The sequence below is a fragment of the Epinephelus lanceolatus genome, chromosome 23 (genome assembly GCF_041903045.1).
Source record: "Epinephelus lanceolatus isolate andai-2023 chromosome 23, ASM4190304v1, whole genome shotgun sequence".
Classification (NCBI taxonomy): domain Eukaryota; kingdom Metazoa; phylum Chordata; class Actinopteri; order Perciformes; family Serranidae; genus Epinephelus; species Epinephelus lanceolatus.
Genome location: NC_135756.1, coordinates 20719095 through 20743194, shown reverse-complemented (window position 1 = coordinate 20743194; position 24100 = coordinate 20719095). Strand labels below are relative to the sequence as shown.

General features: G+C 40.2%; 1 long non-coding RNA gene across 1 annotated transcript in view; it reads left to right on the top strand.

The window, feature by feature from the left end:
• LOC117249320 (uncharacterized) overlaps positions 1-9418 on the top strand; it is a 60422-nt gene extending 51004 nt beyond the window's left edge. Inside the window, exons 2-4 of the long non-coding RNA XR_004500978.2 lie at positions 7562-7607; positions 8060-8117; positions 8294-9418. This is a non-coding gene — a long non-coding RNA (uncharacterized LOC117249320). The remainder of the gene's footprint in view (positions 1-7561; positions 7608-8059; positions 8118-8293) is intronic.
• The last annotated feature ends 14682 nt before the right edge of the window (positions 9419-24100 follow it).

Below are 24100 nucleotides of genomic sequence, written 5' to 3'. Positions count from 1 at the left end.
TGGTGTCAAAATGCATGCCCAAAAGAAAAGGCCTCATTTCTAGTGTTAAGGAGAAACACGCCTACTTTTAACCTCCTGAGACCCTGACTTATGAGGATATGTAGACATCACATTTTGGGTTTACTTGACCCTATACTTCATTCAACTTGACTTAGACCTGTTGTCCTAATTCATGGACACATTGTTGTGCCATCTAGTTGTAGTAAGAGCACAATACAGTTATCTATCCTAAAACAAGATGGCAGCCATCTCTGTTAAGTCAATCTGCAGCTGATCCCGACACAAAAGTGGACAAGGTACAAAACCTGATCACATTTTATGGTTGAAACTTGTTTATTTATGATATATATAATATATATATAATATTCATAGTTTGATATGGCAACAAATTTGACCAATTTTAGCAACTGTAACAAGCTAAGACACTGTTAATTAGAAAGTACTCATTTGAAGACATTGGGACTTTATTACTGCCTCATTGGAGGACATTGGGACTTTATTATCATCTCATCTTTTTGACATTGAGACTTTATTATCGTCTCATTTGAGGACATTGGGACTGTATTATCGTCTCGTTTGAAGACATTGGGACTTTATTATTGCCTCGTTGGAGGACATTGGGACTTTATTATCTTTTCGTTTGAAGACATTGGAACTTTATTATTACCTCGTTTGAGGACATTGGGACTTTATTATTGCCTTGTTTGAGGACATTGGGACTTTATTATTGCCTCCTTTGAGGACATTGGGACTTTATTATTGTCTCATTTGAAGACATTAGGACTTTATTGTCGTCTCGTTTGAAGACATTTGGACTTTATTGTCGTCTTGTTTGAAGACACTGGGACTTCATTATCATCTCATTTGAGGACATTGGGACTTTATTATTGCCTCGTTTGAGGACATTGGGACTTTATTATCACCTTGTTTGAAGACAATGGGACTTTATTATCACCTTGTTTGAAGACAATGGGACTTAACTATCTTCTCGTTTTAGGACATTGGGACTTTATTATCGCCTTGTTTGAAGACAATGGGATTTTATCACCTTGTTTGAAGACAATGGGACTTAACTGTCTTCTCGTTTTAGGACATTGGGACTTTATCATCTCATTTGAGGACATTGGGACTTTATCGTCTTATTTGTGGACATTGGGATTTTATTATCGTCTCATTGAGGATATTGGGACTTTAATGCCATCTCATTTTAGGACATTGAGACTTTATCGTCTCTGTTGACGACATTGGGTCTTTGAGTTGAGTTCGAGAGGTTGATATTTTCATGGTCTTTTTCTTTGCTCCTTGCCATTGTCTGTGTGGCACAAGGCCACTAGCACTGTTCAATTCTTGGAAACTAGGTGTGCTTGGATGGAAATAGTGATACACAAGTGTCAGGGGGATTTTAAAATTAAGCTGTATCTTAAAAATGAAGTTATGTATTGATGTTTTCACTTTGCATCAGTGATAATGGACTGTGGTCATTGAATCAATATGTCCTTCCAAATCTATGTTACACCACCGCCACCCCTGTAAAGACACGAGAAATATTTTTCCCCGTCAGCTTTTTTTTCAATGTTTTTTTTTTTCCACCCTTACCTCAAATCAAACTCTTGCATGAATGTGCTCCTAAAATAAAACCCCACACTAAATTAATGAAAAAAATCTAACTGAACATCCCTGAAATGTGGTCTTAGCCTTGAAAACTTTATATTAAAAACTTTGTAAGAAATATATTGTGTTGTGGCCCATGAAATCCCTCAGCTTTGGATAATTTAAAATATTGTTGTCCCTAGGAAAATAACTGTTATTACAATAACTGATACCTTCTTTTTTTCAAGTGATTGGATTTTGTCAATCTTGTTATTTATTTTTCACTTAGCGCTGCCAGATGTCTGTGAAACAAGTCAACATTTTGATTAATTTCAGATAAGCTCAGTCCAAACACGTCTGCATTCAGTAGCTGGTTGCTCCTACCTGTGCTTCAAATTAAATGATTTTGGCTGGCCACCAAGACAACTTGTTCCCTGTTACCACCCAGCAGAAGTCAAACCGCCTTCTCGGTACACAACTCTCTTCACTCATCCTCCAAATGCTGAAAGAGTGACTGAGAATGTGTATGTGTAAAGGAATGTACAGATTCCACTGCAGGGACTGGAATCTGTGTTATACTGACAATGTGTGTGTCAGTATGAAGTAATGTACATGTATTTGCATGCATGACTACTTAAGCTGCATAGTTCTGTATGTGTGTGTCTTCTGAATGCTAATACACAGGTCACTCAGGGAACAGTATCTCTCCAATTTAACACAAGCAAGTACAGGCTGAAACTGGGGCTGACAGCGTGACATTAATTTGAAACCGAAGGCTCAGTCTAAAGGATAGGTGTAATATTCATTCTGCATACCTGTGCCCTCCCTGTAGTCAAATAGAGTCGGCTGTGTTAAATGGAAATTGATGCAGACATTAGGGATGCTGAGTTGGGAAGATGGCTCGGAGTGGAATACAGAAAAACTTTGGGTCTTCAAAGCTGCAGCAGGCAGGATTTTTACTACTGACATTTGTAGTCAGTCACACACTCACACTCACTCAGCAGTGTTTGCTGGTTGACAACAAAATAACTTAATTCACTGGGCCGACTGCTGATGACTTTTAAGGTGGAACGTTAAGTTGTAATGTTATGCAATGCATGAGTTGGTGATGCAAATCAATCAACACCTTAAATTTCACTGTGACAACTTTGACCATCACTTTAGTTTTTATACGACATACACTTTTAGTAATGAGAGGATCTTCAAGCGTTTATAGATATTAATTTCAGTCAGATTATGTAAACAACATATGTTCTAATCCTCACTTCGAGAAAAAAAAGTGTTGTGGAGCGTTGTTCCTGTGGGCTCCGGCAACACTAACCCCCCGAACTTGCCTTAGAAGGACTAAATGCACAAACCCGCTATTTTTAAATATCCCATGGAGAAAGACTCTCACTGCAGCCTGTTTTACTTTGTTCTGGAACTGTCTGCATTTAACCCTGTTCTGTGAACGATAAACGAGGCGCAGACTTCCATTTGTGTCACCGGTGATGAGGAAATACAGTTAGTGCTGGACGGAGCACTGAGTGACAACAACCCCACCCACATTCAAGAGTACTGCTTAAGTAATAATCTTATTATATAATGACAAAAACTCTGTGTGTGGGTGTGTCTGTGTGTGTTGCACATTTTTCTCCTCACTGACTTGGTCAATCCATGTGAAATTTGGCACAGTGGTAGAGGGTCATGGGAAGATGCGAATGAAGCAATATTACATCAATTGGCCAAAGGAGGGTGCTATAGCAACTGATTGAAATTGCAAACTTTGAATGGGCATATCTCATGCCCCGTGTGTCGTAGAGACATGAAACTTTGCACAGAGATGCCTCTCCTCATGAGGAACAAATTTGCCTCAAGAACCCATAACTTCCAGTTATATAGACTTTCCGCCATTTTGAATTTTTAGAAAAACACTTCAAATCGATCTCTTCCTAGGAAGTTTGACTGATCTGCATGAAACTCGGTGAACATAATCTAGGGACCAATATCTAAAGTTCCCTCTTGGCAAAAGTTGGAAAATGTACTAAAACTGAGCTTCTATAAGACAATGAATATTGCGGAGGGCGTGGCTCATCACATAAAGGTGTATAACATCTCAAGGGTTTCACCGATCACCACGCAACTTTGTAGGCATATGACCACACATAATCTAAGGGGACCCCATCAAACAAAATGGGGGCGCTAGAGAGCTAATTTCTTATCTAGGCCTAACCGCCATATCGATTTTTACTAAACTTGGTAGATATGTAGAACAGGACGCCTCAAGGTGACTGGAGAAATTTAACTCAATTGGCAACTGTGTAGCGCTATAACAACAGAAAAATGCTTAAAAATGGCTAAAATGTGACGGATCGCTGTGGCTCCCCCTGTTGCTGAATGTTTGTTTTTTTTTCCCTAAATTTTGGTATGACTAAGTCATGGTATGGTTTGCTGTACATAATCACAGAAACTGTCAGTGTGTCATTCTGTCTGTCAGTCATTCTCATACTGACTGACATGGTCAATTTACGTGAAACAGGTATTGAGGATTGGCATAGGTAGCAGGTGACAAAGCTACCAATGGGTATGGACTAGTTTAAATTAACCTTAAAAACAACAAACAACAACAATGTATGTGAACAGCAATAAAGATGTTTTCACATATCCCTGCAATTTAAATAAGTTGCCAGTTTTCTACCTAGAAATGTTGTTGTTTGCACAACGTCACAGTGATTCAGTCTATACGGTGTCTCTGAATTCACACAGCATAACTGCGAACAGATAGAGTTTAGCACCATCACTTAATGACTAATGTGAATTGCAGCATGCAGTGATATTGTAATGTCACCCTTCATGCTGCACAATGAACAACAAAGTGGTATCAAATACAAGCAGCTGTCAGCATAACGAGCAGAGCTTTAAAGAAACTGCAAGCGTCTGTCTTTCACTCACGATTTCTTCCTCTGACACATTGCTTCATCCCTCTCTCTGTATTTCTGTTTTATTTTCCTCTTCTGTCCCTCTTTCTGCTTCACTCACTCACATCGCTTGTCTCTCTCCCTCAACATTTCATGCCCCTTTATGTGATTGCTCTCACATAAAATCTACTGCAGGTGTTCCAATTTATGTGTGTATCTGTTTACATGGTTGTGTGGAAGTGTGCAGCGATTCTCTCTATCTTTGAGTTGAATACTGCAGAACCAAAGCAAGCATGCCCAAGGCTACACTTATCCCAGCTTCCTGGCCACTCCAATAGGATGCAGCTTGCTTGCTCTTTATCCTGAGACAGGGAGTTTGCTTTTTTTCATGTTTTAGGAGGCAGTTGTGTTATTTTACTGTCTTTCTCTCTCTTAACCCCCCTCATAGCAGCTGTGAAGCTTTGGACCGTGAACATGGTGTAGTAGTCTGTGGATTGCTTAAAACTAGGGGTTGAAAGAGAGGACAGACTGAACGAATTAGGGAAAATAAATGAAAGTGTAACACGGCTATGGTTCAGAAAATGGTGCCAGGTGAGGAGGGATTTGTGACGTTAAGTTACCAAGCGGCACATTTGCGATGCATGCTTTGCTCAACAGAAATGTCCTTTTGTTGGAAACTTCTGCAAGGTATTACACAGTGTAACAGCTCCACCTTCTCGGGGCAGGGTGACTTGATGGTAAATTATTACACACAACTGATCAGCAGCTATGTATCCTGGAGGAATGTAATGAATCCAGTCAGTTATGGACAGCCAATATTGTCGGTTTGACCTTTTCCTTATTCCACATTCCTCGCATGCTCTGAACTAAAAGTTAACTATGTTGCATTCACTGTAAAGCAGCAGAATGTGGTTACGCAGATGACTCATTAAATTTGAAGAGTTTTTCACTTCTAGCAGCTCTCTTCCTGCATGTTCTGCATACTGAGTTGCCATTTTCAATTAATTTACCCTCAGCACTCTTAATTAACCAAAGTATGGTCAAAATGGACCTGGAGGGCTGGAACACTTTGGAGAAGTCACAGCATTTTGCTATAGTAAACACATCTTGCCCCTTTGTTTCCAAATACATAATATTAATAGTACTAGAAATGAGAGAAGATTTTGAACTTTATAGTACTGACTTGTAGACTTAGGACCGACTGTTTTTCACCATCATTGCTATCTGACACACTGGAGTCATCCTGATTGTTACCCCTCCCACACACTACATAAACACTAGAGCATCAGGTTTCCCCCCCCCACTCGTAATGTAGCTTTTTTTTACAACACATTCTCACTCTGACCTCGCCACATATTGACGTTTGGTCATGGACTTTCCACGTCCACATACGACGTGCAAGGTACCCTGGGTTCATTGGTTTTTGACGTTCTGGGACACCATGTCATGTTCTGCCTGTTACATGCATTGTCTTCCTTCAAGATACACATAGTTTTCACAGGAAATTTAACATTTACATACAGTGTCTCTTTCAAAGCCTTCAACAACAAAAGCACGTGGTTGGGTTTACCAAAAAATGAACAGGGTTTGGCTTTATAATCTAAACGCAGACACCACTCTCCCAGGTAAAAGTCGGCGTTTGTTGGACCCATCCACCACCCATCTCACCCACTCTTTTCGGTCTTTCAGCGCTTTAACTTTTGTTCATGTCCCGCTGCATTTCCCCCTGATGCTGCAGAAAGTCCGTTTTCAGTTGACATATATAGGGAAAAAAGTTTTTGGCTTGTGATGTCAGTGTGCACTGCTGTCTCTTTTGTAAGGTGTCAGAAATAATGCTGGCTCTGTCCTTGCTAACAGGACTTTTAACATGTTTACATAAATGTACAGTAAAGGCTCATTTATACTCCCTTTACATATTAAAATAGATACGATATGATATACTTTATTGCCCCCACAGGAAAATTTGTCTTGGACAGATATGTGCGTTTCAAATGTTGTAAACATCACTGCCCTCATATTTCCATGCATCCTGTATGTTTGCACAGGCACAGCTAATAAATGGCACTCGAGGGCAGAGTCGAAACACAACATAAAATGAGGCCACAGTTCAGGAGGTTGTAATGCTATACCTTTAAACAGAGGCGGCATTGTAGGCGATGGCAGTGGTTTATACATGCGGATGGAAAATTCTTTTCAATATATTATGGATTCGTTATGTGGTGCCATTTTTTAAGTTTCTTCCTCATCTCCTATGGCCATATCTTGCTTGAACTACTCTAAACTGCCTCCACGATCTCCGGTGGTACTGCTCTAGTTAGTCCTGATCCGTAAGCTTTCAGGAAACGTGCACAAAAACAGACAAAATGAATGTAGTGTACGGACAGAAAGCTCCATCCATCTCTGTCTCAGTCAACACTGAGCATATATGAGCCCTTCCTCTTCCACTATATAGAGGAACAGAGACATCAGAATGCAGTACAAAGGTCACTGCTACAGGTCACCTTCTGATAATGGCTATTTTTCAAGCTTCTGATTGACCAACATCATTATCTTTGTCTTTGTTGCGTGGCTATAGGGTTAGGGGTTATATTGACGTCTATTGGTTCGGCATGCCTATGGCAGCACTTCAGTTGTGTTTTTCATTTTTATTAAGACAGGGATTTTTTATAACAGTGCTTGTGTGGGCAGGATTTTTTTTTTGAGAACAAAGGAGGGAAACCCCTGTTTTCATATGTCCATGTGGACTAGGTCTCACTTCAAAAGCCTATAGTTTACTGAGGTAGCTATCAGCAATTAGCTATTACAAATACTTGCACTCACATGACTTGTTATAAGAGCCCACAAATATTTTAACCAACCAACCCGCAAACTGCCAACCTTATGCGTTAAAGTAGCCCAACTGTCAAGACTGCTGTGTGTGTGTGTGTGTGTGTGTGTGTGTGTGTGTGTGTGTGTGTGTGAGAGAGAGTGAGAATGCAGATAGAGGGAAAGAAGGTGGAAGGTGGACTACTGCATGCAATGTTTCTGTAGGTCATTAATATCTTTTTTTAAAATTCTGTTTTGTCACCCTACAGGCTGTAAGGAGTTGGATTTAATCCAGGGCAACAAAAACATGCAAAGGTCCGTGTCAAAAAAAAAAAAAAACAGCCAAACAAAAAAAGTCATAGTTTTGTATGTCAAAAGTCATACAATAAAAAAAAACAGTTTTGTATGTTTAAAAAAATGACAGCCCTCACAATCTTAATATAAAATGTTGAATGTATACTTTTTTAAAAAAAAATCATGGGTCAGAAGTGAAGATGATGAAATCATCAAGCGACTGTGAGCGAGCTTTTGAGAAGACCATGAACTTCTTTACAAACAGTTAAAGAGACGTGACTTGCTTTTTATTAATGATGCAAAAACAGGATGAAAAACTGGACTCAGCGGGATTCATTTGAAGAACTAAGGACAAAAAAAAGGAGATGGAAAATAATTTATCAGTGTAAACTTTGTATTTCAATATAAAAGTTTAATTTGAACGTGTGTGCAACTCAAATTTTGATGAATTTATTCTCTGTTTCATGATATAGACGGTAGCAGGTGGACTGGTGTTTACATGGACTGTGGGAGCAATGGGAGAGTATTCAGGTCAGTCCAAATCTCTGTATCTTTTTAATTCATGAACATTATGCAGTTTTACCAGTGTCAATGCTAACTTTAAATCTAGCCATACATTAGTTTATTGTTGTGTGATTTTTACTTAAGCTTTTAGTTATGTTACACATTAAGAGAGGTGCTTATATTTGCCATTTTTGGATATATAGTGTCAATGGATGACATCTAGGAAGAAGAGGAACATCACAAGACCACCTGAAGGAGCATCTTCTCTGTGCTGAAGCTCTGATGTAGGAAATGTATTCTCTGTATCATCAGCTGCTGTGTTTCATGTTGAATATTGAAAACATAATAAATATTTTAAATTGAGGGGTTTCTTCATTAAAAAAAAGATATGAGGGAGAGAGATTAGGAGTTGCCATAGACCCAAAGTCACAATATTTCCAAAGAAAATTCTCCACAGTATTGATTGGAATAATCTTCTGTGCTCTTCTGTCAATTTGTATTTGTCACGTGTTATTAAATAAAGTACACTTCCAATGAAATGTAATGTTAATTCCTCTAGTTTGTGCATTATATAAAGAGTGCAATAATAAATATATATGTATGATTAGGGGGCCTGTTTCCGTACCCAGGGTCCCCGTCAGGATGCTGTTGATGGTGTGAGACTAGATATTCCTAGGTATCGGAGGGGATATCTGAATATCTCTGGAGTTTCTTCAAGCGTCTGAGGTGGAACAGTATGCAACACCCAGGTCAGGCCGCCAGTGACATGGACACCATGATACTTGAAGCTATCCACCCCTCTACATTGAGCACCTGTTGACATTAAGGTCCCTGCTTCTTCTCAAAGTCAACTATCAGCTCCTGACTTTGCAAGAACAAAAAGTATGTGTCTTTTTTATTGTTTACATGTTAATGTAGTACAGACCAGATTACTGGTGACGGTAAACTTTTTTCTGGATGAGGTTGATCACAGGATGTGTAGCTCCGTCATATCTTAGAGAGCTCATAGTGCCTTATTATCCCACCATAACACTGCCCTCTGAGAACGCAGGGTTACTCGTGGCACCTTCTCTCCTTCTCTCTCTCTCTCTCTCTCTCTCTCGTATTCTATTACTGCATCTTGCTAACTCGGCCATTCTGGATGTCACTAACTCGGCTTCTTCTCCGGAGCCTTTGTGCTCCACTGTCTCTCAGATTAACTCATACCGCAGCGGTGCCTGGACAGCGTGACGTGTGTGGTTGTGCTGCTGCCGTGGTCCTGCCAGATGCCTCCTGCTGCTGCTGCCATCATTAGTCATACTTCTATTGTTATTATACACATATGACTATTGTCACACATGTATACTGCCAGATATTAATATATACTTTCAACATATTGTACCACAGTAGCCAGAACTATAACTATAATATTATTACTTTCATTAATGTTGTTGTAAGCTACTGTCATTACCGTCTGTCCTGCATCTCTCTCTCTCTCTCTCTCTCTCTCTCTCTCTCTCTCTTTTTCTGTCTCATTGTGTTATACGGATTACTGTTAATTTATTATGCTGATCTGTTCTGTACGACATCTACTGCACGTCTGTCTGTCCTGGAAGAGGGATCCCTCCTAAGCTGCTCTTCCTGAGGTTGATACTGTTTTTTTCCCCCCGTTAAGTTTTTTTGGGGAGTTTTTCCTTATCCGCTGTGAGGGTCCAAAGGACAGAGGGATGTTGTATGCTGTAAAGCCCTGTGAGGCAAATTGTGATTTGGGATATTGGGTTTTATAAATAAAATTGATTGAATGATTGATTGATGTGTAGCAGAAAGGTAGCTCAGTGTGATGAACAGATCTTTGTAATCCCTTAATTTGCACATTAAACTCCAAACACTGATACTCCATTTCTACTTGTTTTTAAGAAAGTTGTTGAAGGACTTGTTTTTCTGGGCGGATGTAGCTGGAAAGAAAATAAACTGCCTTGTAGACTGTTCAGTATAAGAGTCTGTTTTGAGGTACAACACTCAGAGGAAAGACAGAATAGCGGTCTAATTCAATAGCTCAGTGTTAGAGGAATGATTAGAGATTCTGATGTTGTGGGTTCAATACTAGTTGATGCTCAATGAATTTTGAATGCCTTTGTCCAAATGAATTGTGTGATTTTTCTCTGTATATTTCCATGTACTCCACGGACTGCCATGAAATTTAATACTAGTATTCATGTCCCCCTCAGGACACCTCAAGATTGAAAACATTCTTATAATGATGATGTTGATAGGTTAATAGAGTTTAAGCCTATAGGTGTTTCTCAAAGTCAAGGCAGATGATTTAGAGAAAACAAAAGTTTTTAAATTAATCGTTCACAGCAGAGATGGATCGCCAAGTGTACACCTCCCCTCCTCTCCCTCTATTCACATGATAACGATTTGATAATTGCTTTCTTTCTCAGTTTCAATAGGTGTATTTTTTTGAGAGAATTGCGGTGAGAACAGCCACAGCAAAGACATTAGAATATCCTGCAGGTCAAAGCATCAATTATTTGTTTTGAGGTGAACATATTTCAGAGGGTTACCCGGCGGTATAATGTACAATCGGCACGGTCAGCTGTTTCAGAGCAGCACAGCTCATCAGATCAGATCTGTTCATATTATTGTAGCACAGTGTGTGGTGACACACAAAGAAAATATGTTTCACTTTGAAATGACAGTGATTCTATGTGTGTCTGTGTTCATACTGTTAATTTTAATTTAGAACTTTTTAGCTGTTGACTTTACTTCATTACTCCACTTACACTCAAATATGATCCAGAAATATGTTCTCTCTAAAAGTCACGCGATTCTGACAATACTGATACATTTGTTTAAACTGTACAACATTAGTGAGTGTTAAAATGATCACAGTACCCTGAAACCTTCTCAGTCTGCTGAGAGTTAATAACGATCACGTGGGGACACTTGTTAGCCTGTTCCAATGTGTGGCTGTGGTCGAAAAGTCCTTCCTATCGTCTGTTCCTAACCACTTTTCCTTGACCTCGATGGAAAACTTCATGAGGTCAAGGGAAGATATGAAGGAGAATTCAGAAGGACTTAGGAAAAGACAGCTGTGGTGCTGAGAGAATCCGACTGCACTTACACTGGGCTACGTAATGATGCGACGGCGGATGTTATTGACGTGGGTCTGCTGTGGTGAAACTGCAATGTTCTGAAGATGGACTACAAAATGCACATGATGAGAACGTTCTCATCGTGTTGTTTCATGCAGGATATATAAACGTGGACAACACGGTGAAAGATACTGTTTAATTACTAAGGTCGGAATTGAATTAAAGGAATATAGGCTGCCAGCCACAAACTGAAACGAAATTGTCACATTGAGAATGTTTGCTCACACTCACCCATCTGAATCCCAAGTAGTAAAATGAATTAATGATATTACTAAAGGCTGGCAATACAACAACGCTCAAATGAATAAATGACTGATGCAAACTGAGCATATGTTACGGTGCGTGTCCCCTCCGTCCACAGCTGTGTTCAACTTGTTTGTTTTATAACAGGATAAACAAATATTAAATGCATTATTTTGTTTTTCCGTGTGAATAAAAAAAAGAATGGAAATCACGTGCTTTTTCCATTTTCTTCTTCAAATGGGCAATTGGAGTAGAAATTAGACCACAACCAATAATTAACTTGTGTTTGGCCTTTATTGTTAAATCAATATTATGTGCCCCTACTGCATAGATAGACAGATAAATAATAATAATATTAATAATAAAAGGGACGCTGCTGTGCCTCGTGCGTAAATGCGCACAGCATCTCTCTTTATGGGGAAACGCCCTTATTGTTTCTGCTGCGGGGTGGGGTGCTCGCTGCAGGTATTTAATAACCTTAGGCAGATATCTTTTAACGTTACAGTCTTTTGTAGTTTTGTTATGATCCTTCCACTGTAGCTTTGCAGGGAAACACTGTACAGGGGAATAAAAAAGTGGGAAGCAGTAACTTCATTGATTATTTAAATCTCCAGATACGCCAAGTATATGCGCATTTACACACGAGGCACAGCAACGTTACTTCATTGATTATCTATTTTTTTTAGATTCAGTTTTATTTATATAGTGCCAAATCACAACAAAAGTCATCTCCATCCATCCATCCTGCAGTAGGGGCAGATAATATAGATCTAACAATAAAGGCGAAAAACAAGTAGGTTTCTGGTTTTGGTTTAATTTCTATATCAATTAGCCATTTGAAGACGAAAATGGGAAAAGCACGTGGATTTCCGTTTTTTCTCATTCACATGAAAATCGGAAAATTAAAATGATGCACTGTATATTTGCATATTTGTTTATCCTGTTATAAAACAAGTTAAACAAAGCTGTGGACGGAGGGTACACCAATAGTAGCGAAACATTCATAGTTCGCATCTAAGTTTAACATCATGTTGAAAGTTGAAAAAATATATATGAACAAGTTATGGCATGAGATGTATAATGCTTGATAAACAGCGGTAACTTAGATGGTGATCTCCTTCCTTTCTCGGTCAAGTTAATCTTTTTCTTTCCTAATCATTTGAGTTTGTGAATGGTGCGTAAATATTGCCGCTGCAATGACTTGTGGGATGGAAATATCTCCTTTCCTATCGCTTAGGAAGGTCCGATGTATCCTATGCTAAAGGAGATCTGAAAGGAAGCATTGAACCTCCTTTCCTTAGTGTTTAGAGAATTCGAACAGCTCTTATCATGGTGGCCACTAAAATACTTCTGGGTCATTTCACTCAGATAGGAAACTTCCTAAGCAAAAAAGACTTTCCGACCGCAGCCTGTGTTCACTGAATGCTAGGGAGGGAGTCCTCCCGTCCTCCCAAGGAAGGATCCTTGACTTTGAGAAACACACTATGGGTGTTTCTTAATGTCAAGGAAGGATCCTCAAAAGGCCGAATTTGAAGGACGTTATGTCATCGACCCCCGCCAAAGGACTGTTCCAATGTCAAGGATCCTTCTGAGTTTCACGAAGGTCTGAGTCCTTCTTTCAGAGAAATTCCAAGGATGCATGTGTGGATCCTCCGCGGGTATAAAATCCCCACAATGGTTTGCACAGTGCACAATTTGCTGGAAGTGAGGGCGGGGCCTCCTCAATGAAACCTGCACCAGCGGCGCTCGGAAGGATTTAGATTAATATGTCATTTATTTGTATTAATGTCTCCACCTGAGTTTTTATCATACAAGCGTGAAAAAAACCTCATAATTTACACTTTCCAATGTGTCCACTGCCACATAAACTGAACAGCTTTCTCCAATTAAGTCCTCCTGCTAGGACACCATAGCAGCTGACTTTTGAATGCCTTTGTCCAAAGGAGAGACTGAAAACCTTCAACAGAGACAGCTCCTGTGTCTCCAGTTCATTAGCTCAGCAGGGTAGAAGGTTGGCTTGAAGATTGGAGGATCAGGGTTCAATTCTCAGGTGAATAGTCTATCTGTGTTCCTTACAACTTTTAACTTTCTCCTTCACACACCAGCTTGCAAAACAGACTAAGTGTTTCTGGCCTATATGTTTGACTTCCAATTTGTATACCTTTAATATTTTTCTCAGCCACTGGCACAATGACTAAATTAAATCCTGGAGTCTTGAATCTGGGCATCCTTGTTTTACGCCTCGATGTAAGGTGAATGGTTTTGAGAAGAGGTCATGAGTTCTTACTGAGGCAATAAGTTTTAGGTAGAGCATTTTAATCCACTATATGAAGTTGGTGCCAAATTCATATTTCTGCAGGGTACTGAACATAAATGGACACTCAATACGATCAAAGGCTTTTTCAGCATCAATCGTACACAGTGCAGCCAGCAGAGGGAGCATTATTGCATACTGTGTGATATTGAATAATTTTCTCGTATTGTCAGCCGAATATCGTTTCCTCATGAAGCAAGTTTGGTCAGTGTGTGTCAGCTTTCTGATTACCTTAGGAAGCCTTGTAAAAAAAAAAAAGCCTCAGGGTCTTTTAAAAAGTTAAACATAAGGTTTCCCCAACTAAATCATTTTAAAACAGTCACTTCATACACTTTGATAGAAGCTCAAATATCTTCACGGTCCAGCCACAAACTACCTGATGGAGTCAGCACTCCAAAGACAAATCAGAGCTTACATCTTCATACTGGTAGTTGACAGATCCCTGATGCATGGTGTCTCTCTATCTGAAGTTGTCTGCAAGATGAGGAGTAAACCATCACCTTGGTAACGCCTTGTAACATTGATTTGTGCAGTGAGCAAAGCACAACGTCACAGCACTTCAGAGATAACAACAGGGATTAAGTGGAATGAACCTTAATGCAATTTCACTGTCAGTCAGTCACCATGAAAAGCATGTATCTGCATCTGGACACAGCAGGCACCGTAGTCATCAAAGAAGATTCTCCCTCCTTTGTTGTAGAACTTGTAGATTGTATTCACAGCCTGAGGACTGATGCTGTAGCACTGACATAGGCAGGAAAAAATGTCATTTCAACAGTGTCCATGAGAGATTCCAATGTTTCAGAAGAGTTGCTTGACATAACTATAAAGCCCCAAAATGTGCAAAACGTCACTATCTGCATTTGCTACATCTCTGCTGACATTACATTATCATATGAGCATGATGTGTCACAGTGAGTAAAAAACATTCATTGCTTCATTCGACTGCAAACAAGCTCCGCACTGCTCCCTCTGTATTCATTTGTTCTCTCAGCCTGTAAAACAGGAGCTATTTTCAAATTCTATACAAACTAAGTGAAATGAGTTTCTTAAAGTTTGCATATAAGGCTTTGAGACAGTTTGTTCAAGTCCAGCTTGAACAAACTGTGTGATAAATCAGGTTCGTCATTAGGGACAGCGGAGTAATACTGTTGGCAATGTACCGGACCGTCATGATGGAGGCAAAACCCCGTAGGAGTCCGTTCACTCAAACCTTGAATATTCAACACTTTTGCTCCACTGATCGTGGTCTTGGAGAGTAATACCTGCTTTTGACTTAATACCAAACTAGTTCCCAGAGGGGAAGTTAACAATTTTCTTAAAAATTACATAAGGATTAAAAACAGTGTTTTTATACTTGCAAATACCATTGTAAACATGCGAACTGCATTTGCCTTGACCGGTGAACCATCACCCCATACAAAAATATTTTAAAAATGAGATGTCAGGAATCTGACATTACTTTAACCAAGCTCACGTCTGCTAAAAAGGAGGATTTAGTTCTGCTGGACAAAGGAAAAATAAGAAGGGATAATAAAAGTACAAGGATGTGAGATGCTGGATTATTCTTTCTGCCTTAAATATATATGTAGTCTGTACTTTTCCTTGACCCCCTTTAGGTTCCTCCGATCCAGAACAACTCAGATGTCTGTTTCTGTCTCTCCCTCTCCCTCTTACACATGCACACACACATGCACATACCTAAACACAGGAGAAGGAGATATACTTGAACACCAACTTAACTAAAACAGACAAACCACTATTGGCTGGAGGAAGACGGGGGAATTGTGTGGTGGTGATCTACAAGGGCAATTCTCCATTTGGAGCAGCGCATTAAACATGCTTTTAAAGAGCGGGCGATAAAATGTGCAGCTTGGGGATTGGAGAGATGAATCCTTCTCGACAGAGTTTTCCCTGGCCTCTACAGCTCTAAATTACTAGGTTTGGAGGCGGCCAGGGAAGACTGGAGAGATCGAAAAGTAAATTTATTTCCCTGTGATGTGGAAAAGGCTCGGGAAAAAATAAACAAATCACACAGAGGAGGGAAAACAGGGAGAAAATCGAACAGGAAGATGATCAGATATAGTGTGCAAATATGAAGAATCAAATCATCACTTCAAATTCATATAAATAAAACTGCTCACCTGCAAAAAGACTAATTCTCTCATGAATTGTATATAGAAATGCAGCACTCCAGGAAAATTACTACACGAGTTAGAGTACTTGTGAAAGCATTTTCTCCCAGGAGCAACAGCCAAAGGGTACAAAACTCATTCAACAAGAATTAATTCTGATTACCAGAAATTGTTTTGCACTTGGACAACTTCACGGCCTCTACTGTATTTGGTTTCCACACAGTAGTTCATGCAATCATTGTACATTTGTTACATTTACTCTGTTAAACACCCGGGAGCAAGGGGTAAACCTTGTACAAGCCAAGACAAAAATATAGCTTTGCTCCTTGTGGCTCAGCAGGTGTTTGCTTGGGTTAGGGTCATTGTTAGTCACACCTGCCATTTGCCGGCTATTTAGTGTAGATGTCGATGGACTCAGACTCTTACAATTCCTGTTCTGATCAACATTCTGAATCTGATTTGGACGAAGAAGCAAACGAGTTTGGTGGGACGAAACAGGATCTCCAGGACAGTGACACATGGACAAGACGACCACAGAGGAGAGTGAGACAACAGTATTGACGTTGAACGTGACAACGTGTTCCGCTATACCTCAAACAGAATATTATTTTCAATTTCATTAAATTGACATAAGGAAATGATAAAAAATGTAACTGAAATTGATTCTATACTTGAAAATGAAATTATTTGACAAAAATGCAAATTTTCTCAGCTTTGTCCTTTTTTTCCCATGAAAATGCACAAATTCAAGTGATTTAAAAAAATATTTTTTTAAAGGTATCTTCAGCAGTCTCATGTTTATATTGTTTTCATATTCTTAAGACAAATTATTCTGATTTTTTTTAAAGGTATCTTCAGCAGTTTCATGTTTATATTGTTTACATATTCTTAGAACAAATTATTCTGTGGGTCTTCAAAGATTAGTGAATATGATCAAAAATGCTGGCGGTGGCTGGCGACTTAAAAATAATACTCTGGCGGAAAAAGTATTAATGACAGAGCCCACGTATATATGATTCACCAAAACAAGTTCACAACTGACAATACTTTGAAAGCGCTGCATCCAGAGCTTAGCATCGCCAAAGACAATTGTGATTGGTTTCAAGAAGAGCAGCTTGCAAAAAAGTATGGATGTAATAACAGTGTGCGGGGCAGTAACAACATCTGAACACAAGTGCAGCTGGAGATGCATGATACCCATGATGTGTGAACAGCGATGTTTCTCGGCTGTCCACTTGTGTTCAGATGCATGTTAATATCAGGTCTAAACAGGCTTTTAGGAGTGCACATGAGAGCATGCAGGCTCCCTGGCCAGTCACAACCAAGTAACGTAACTTAACCTAACCCTAACGCTGTGATCAGTTTGGTTGGATAACATTTGTAAAGTCCAAAGAACAGCACAATTTAATTGTTTTTATGCTACTGCTGGTGACACTGATGCCCCCACCTACACACACCTACACATACCTCAACTATCAAGAAGCCAGCCCTCAACATCCAGACCCTCCCGCCCCAACCTCATACTACAACAGCCGAATATTTATTTAATTTTTAACTTTATTTTCATTCAGTTCTTTATTACTCCCTAATATTGGTATGTATTATTATCATTTCTATTACTTCTATCATTTATACCTAGTCAAGCTCTGTGTGTCACCCTATTTTCTTACCCTGTCCTTGTGTTTGTGTATATACAGTTTTTTTATTGTTTGTTTTGTACCTAATAAGTCACCACTGTGTTAATGTTGCAATTAATTTTTATCGACATTCAAGTTAGCATTGGGCTAAACTGGAAGCCGATGGAAGTCTCGTGTGCGCGTGCCCATTCTGGGGAATAAAAGAAGTAACAACCATATCTGGAGTGTTCTTCACCCAAAAACATGACACAAAATGTGATAAACATTAGCATTTTTTTGGGAAGATTGGTGTTGCAACTGTAACTGACTGTTGTACATTTATAATAAGCCAGGAATGTCCAAAGTCTGGCCTGGGGGCCAATTGTGGCCCGCAGACCAATTTTAATCAGCCCTCAGCTTGACTTTCAAAATATACCATGGCCCTTTACAAGCAAGATCACTTCGCTTTTACCCTTCACCACACAATGACAGGACTATCATGCAGTTTGTTGACAGGTTCAATATAGTAATAGTTCCTTCAAAGATAAGAATGGCTGCATATGTCTCACTTTTTTTTTAAACCCATTTGATGCGAGAAACAGTTGGCCCCCGGGTATTTTCATGTTGTTTTATCTGGCCCCCATTCAAAAATGTTTGGACACCCCTGTTATAATCCTTCGGGGCAGGAGCAGACACACACAAACTGCCGGAGTGGTATAGTTCAGAAATCCAGTGGAAGTGGGATTAAGAGAAGAGTCCAGTGCAGGGCTCCAGTTTAATATCTTAAAATCTCTCATAATAAACTGGGGGAAAATTTGGTGAAACCTGTAATTTCAGGTCATCAGCATCCCTCATTCAACACAAAAGCAGACAGATTGCTCTCACCTTTTTACTCTGAGTATTCCAATCTTATGAATTCCAACTTTTTTCTCAAAATTGTTGAGATTTTTTTTTGTCCTAACAGTGGCCCTGTGACTTCACTGTTCAAACCAAATACAAAGCTCAACCTTACCGCACTTACAGCTCATAAAACACTCAACAAAGTCAACAAGATCTACATAATTACAGGATAAAACAAGCTTATTTCTGCAATATGCAGCGTGATGATGAATTTTGTTTGCAGTGTATAATGCAGTAACAGTTGGCGTCTGAAGGGAAATCCGATTTGCAAATAAAAGCAATATAAAAATTAAAATTCCTAACAAATTAACAATATCCATAGTTTAATGAGCTGCCAGTGTTTTGGAATTGTTTTCACTGGTGGGAGGCATAAAATATTCTCTGATCCAGCAAAGAATGCCAGCCTCAAACTGAATCAAACATATCTGACCTAATTGTAAGTACCACACAAATGAACACCACTAATTAGCACCTCCCCTCCGCGCACTCCACCTCATTCCCCTCACTCCCTACTGTAAAAGGCATTGAAATGGATTTAAACCCTCTCAAGCCAAACAAAACTATTGTGTTTCTATTCTTGTTTTCCCACCAATGACCAATCAGGTATGAATTCATCCAGAGCGGTAGGAATATCTCAGCATGTCGCCCAAACCCAATAGTTAAGTGATCACAATACCCAAACCATGTGGTGCAGCGGATCGGCAGCTGCTTCAAATTATAACTTCAAAGAATATATCAAGAGACAAACAAAACAAAAAAGCTCTTGGATTACAACTGGACACGTTTCCACCTCTGATAACAATAGTGGGTTTGCTGTTCCCCTCTGCGCTGCCTTTTTTTCCTTCATCCGGCCCTTCTTGCTGTATTCATCAGAGCTATGCAACCTATCAGAGGGGAATCAAGGGCTATGAATGGTCATTGATTGGCGGAAAGTAGACGAAGAGGAGTTATTATAGAGTATTTGTTCCATACAAGTCTGTTATTTTCTCTTAAAGCCCCTACAAGGAACTTTTATTTTGAGTTGATTTTGGCGACCCTGTGGACAAAAGCCGGAATGAAGCCTACATTTCCCATGAGCTCTAGCGTGTATTGTCGTAAAGATGCTTACCTGGCTCGCGCATGTGTTTGTTTTGGGGATGAATGAAACAACAAGACGGGAAAACTTTGCCCCCGCTCCTATCGGGGATCCCAGCTCACCTCTGCCGCGCCCCAGCTCCACCTCTCCGGCGTAAGCGCCACCGCCGCCGGGGTAAACGCAGCGGTCAGCTGGTAAGGCTGAAGGCCTGTTTAGCAAACACTTCCACAGCTTCTTGGACTGAGTATGGAGCGGTGCCTCGCCTCTTTTATTTCTCAGCACTCGCTGGACCTTGTCGACGCCTGGCTGGTACCTGTCATCGGTCCGGATGAAGTGTTCCAGCCCCATGGCCCCTGCTCTCCTCGTCCCCGCTGGCGTGGGGTGAATCTGCACAACCTGCGGCCTCTGTGTGTGGCTCTCTGGACAGCTAACGCTGTGGACCTGCCGGCTCCTGCCAGGATTGGGCTGGTAAATGCTAGATCGCTAGCAAACAAAACATTTATCCTGAAGGATTTCCTGACTTCCCGAGGATTGGATTTTCTCTGTGTGACTGAGACGTGGCTGACTGTTGGTGAGTCCAGTGCTTTCACAGAACTTTTACCCGATGATTGCTGCTATTTTAACTCCCCGCGGACGTCGGGTCGAGGAGGAGGAATAGCGACTATTTATAAGAGTCATTATAAATGTAAGCAGCTAGGTAAGATGAAGTGTGCCGTCTGAGTGCCGTAAATCGTTTCATCCTGGAAGCGACCTGGGGCGGACCCGGGGACAGTTTCCTAAAGGTATGGATATACACTATATAGAAATAGCTTATCTTCACACCAATGGTCTCATTTGCTGTTGTAGGTCACGCACAGACATCAGCAGAAACGAGAGACTTTTGCATATCCAGTTAAAAGTTCCTTGTAGTGGCTTTAATCAAAGAACTGATAGTAATCCAAGAAAGTAAACTTCCCTTTTTTTCAGCTATTCTTAGGACGTATACAATAATACAAGCTATTTATTAGAGTTTAAAGGCTGCACTACAGTATTAGACTGTTTGCATGTATATTGTGCCTTGTAATGGGTATCATTTGTGCCTAACGGCCATGAGACTCACTAAACACACAGATTTCAATTTCAAATTTTACTGCGAAAAGCTCTGAGCTTTGTAAAGCGGCAGCAGTATATATTATGGTGTTCAGCAGGCTGTATCAGAGCTAAGCAGGCTTTTAGTATGGCCTTGAGGGTCTGAATGCATATGGAGTGAAAGAAGGACAGTCTTTAGGATGGCATAGGTTCAAAAGGTCACAGTGAAAATTTGCCTCAAGTATAAAGTGAGTGCAAAAAAGACTTTACTGGCCACTGTGCAAATAAAAACACATCTGCCAACACATCTTCCGATAGCAGGCTCATTCCCTGCAAACTTTAATGCTTAAAAAGACAAGTTTTTAGGACATTTGATACTGTTTTTATTTTAGTATTGCTCCAGAGTCGTCGTTGAAATTAGCAGGTAATAACGGACCAAAATGGGAATTTGAGGCTCAGGGTTTCCAACTCGGCTCCCTTCATGTAGAACCACCAGCTGTCAACTTGGCTCGCCACCAGCCAGGGTTTTATACCTCAGTACACTTAGAAATTTCGTTAACACTATAATTTGGGGTCACGCACAATAAGGGCAAACGCAGACCTACAGCTAAATTCCTAGATCACTCATAAAGGTGAAAGGATGGGAAAATTATTGAGGTGAATGTAATGGTCAATGGCAGGGCGAGCAGAAATGAGATGCAGCAATGTAAAATAATAATCAGGAAAGGAAAAAATTTCCATAATGATTAGGTTAAAAAAAAATAAGTATGTTATCAGTTATGATTAGATATAAATATAATTAGCTGTGATTATCTTTAAGGTGGAGAGCGAGGTGTATGAAGAGATATAAATCTTGACCTGAGTTTCTGCTTACGGCTTTACATAATTTCAGTCGAATCTATGAACGATTACGATGTACTGAGGCCTAACATTTTCATACATGCACAATTGCACAAATTTGCCACAATGTTTTTCATACAAATTGCCCAAATGACAGACCATATCATAACTGTGATATGAAAGCCAGGGATTTAGAGAAAACTGAATCTTTTTTGTTTTTTCACCACCTATATTAAATACTTTGTGTGAATGCTGTTTCCATTAAAAACAGCATTTTAATAACTGTGTACACCTAAATTACTCTGTCATGTGGAGTATTACTTAGCCCTTTGAAAACAACTGCATCCTGTCTTACATGGCTCTGGATTAGCCTTTAAAAAAACCCTTATGATGTCATTAAGGTTTTGAAAGGTTTTGAAAGTCTGTGTTAAAAAAAAATGTCCATTCAAATTTCCAACCATGGTCAATTGAAAGATGCTGTTATTAAGGTGCATTAGAGGTCATGTACAATTAAATGTTTTGGGCAACCAAGTCCCAAAAATAAATGTTGCCATTGTACATTTCTGAAAACCACTGATATGTTACATTTGCATGCTAAAAAGTATGTGATACATTTAAACTTTACATTTCAACAAAGCTGTGGTTGGGTTTAGGCAAAAACACCAGTTGGTTATGGTTAGCAAAAAAATCATGTTTTGCCTTAAAATACCCGGTTTTGGTGGCACAATCCCAGCTGGAGACACAGCAAGTCTCGGGGGGAAAAAAACAATCGCTATTTCTACCACTATCCCTGGTGAAAACACAGTGACGGAAGGGCAGGGAGGTGTGCACTCTCTGCCTCGGGCTTTCACCGTTTGCACATGGAAGGGCAGAGAAGTGTGCTCTCTCTGCCTTAGGCTTTCCACATAGGAACATGGAAGAGGCTTTCTGCGTAGGCTGAGGAAAGGCAGAGAGGCCCCAGAACGGAGCCATATGGCCAAATATAATACTGCAAATGGAAATAAAGTTTTCCTTGACTAAAGTGTTCCTGACTGAACTGATTTTGTTGTTGGCTGGTCTCAAACATTGGTCTCTAGTTGTTTTCTGCTTGGCAGGCATCTGGCCAAGGTGTCATGCAATCCACTGTACCCTCCACCTCCCAATGACAACATTAGCTCATATCCATGTAATGTGAAAAAGTCACTTCAGAAACTTGATCAGCCCATTGTCATTCTGAAGTCATCGAATACCGTCGCTTTGTCAGTGATTTCGGCATCAGATACCTGACGCGATACGTGTGTGGGCAGCATCACTATGTAACCCAGCCAGACGTAACCTTTTGCGGTGTTATGATATGCCACCAGTCGGCCGGACGGCACCTGATGCTGCGGTAAGATGGTGTACGGTGTCAAGTTAAAATACTGCCAGTGACGATGTAATATAAATAGCTGGAAAATCCCTATAGGGTGGACCGGAGGGGTGGTGGATAGGTCCAGCCCCCTTTCACCCGGGGGCCTTGTGTCGACTTCCCATATGAACGTAGAGCCAAACCATGATGCTGATTTCTAAACCTAACCAGGTGCTTTTGTTGCCTAATTCTACCCAGGTGCTTTTGTTGCCTAATTCTACCCAGGTGCTTTTGTTGCTTAATTCTACCCAGGTGCTTTTGTTGCCTAATTCTAACCAGGTGCTTTTGTTGCTTAATTCTACCCAGGTGCTTTTGTTGCCTAATTCTAACCAGGTGCTTTTGTTGCCTAATTCTGACCAGGTGCTTTTGTTGCTTAATTCTACCCAGGTGCTTTTGTTGCCTAATTCTACCCAGGTGCTTTTGTTGCCTAATTCTACCCAGGTGCTTTTGTTGCCTAATTCTAACCAGGTGCTTTTGTTGCTTAATTCTACCCAGGTGCTTTTGTTGCCTAATTCTAACCAGGTGCTTTTGTTGCTTAATTCTACCCAGGTGCTTTTGTTGCCTAATTCTAACCAGGTGCTTTTGTTGCTTAATTCTACCCAGGTGCTTTTGTTGCCTAATTCTAACCAGGTGCTTTTGTTGCCTAATTCTGACCAGGTGCTTTTGTTGCTTAATTCTACCCAGGTGCTTTTGTTGCCTAATTCTACCCAGGTGCTTTTGTTGCCTAATTCTACCCAGGTGCTTTTGTTGCCTAATTCTAACCAGGTGCTTTTGTTGCTTAATTCTACCCAGGTGCTTTTGTTGCCTAATTCTAACCAGGTGCTTTTGTTGCCTAATTCTGACCAGGTGCTTTTGTTGCCTAATTCTGACCAGGTGCTTTTGTTGCCTAATTCTGACCAGGTGCTTTTGTTGCCTAATTCTAACCAGGTGCTTTTGTTGCCTAATTCTGACCAGGTGCTTTTGTTGCCTAATTCTAACCAGGTGCTTTTGTTGACATCCCGGCATTGGCGTCCTGGAACATCAACAGCAGATGCAGAAGGATACTTAGTGTTGATGTGATACGTATGAAATGTATCCACAGTTTGCAGAAACATACAGTGCCAACATTTTCTTCAGGCAACTGGGCTTGTTTCCTGGATATTTTGGCCTCGGATGCAATGATTTTGGCCATACTTCTTTTCTTCTGGACCTTTTAAATCAAAGACATTCAAGGACGTGCAGTGCGGAATAAACTGACTTTTCCTGTATGTGTTTTCAATGACCACTAATAGTTACCATGCTAGCCTAGCCTCAGT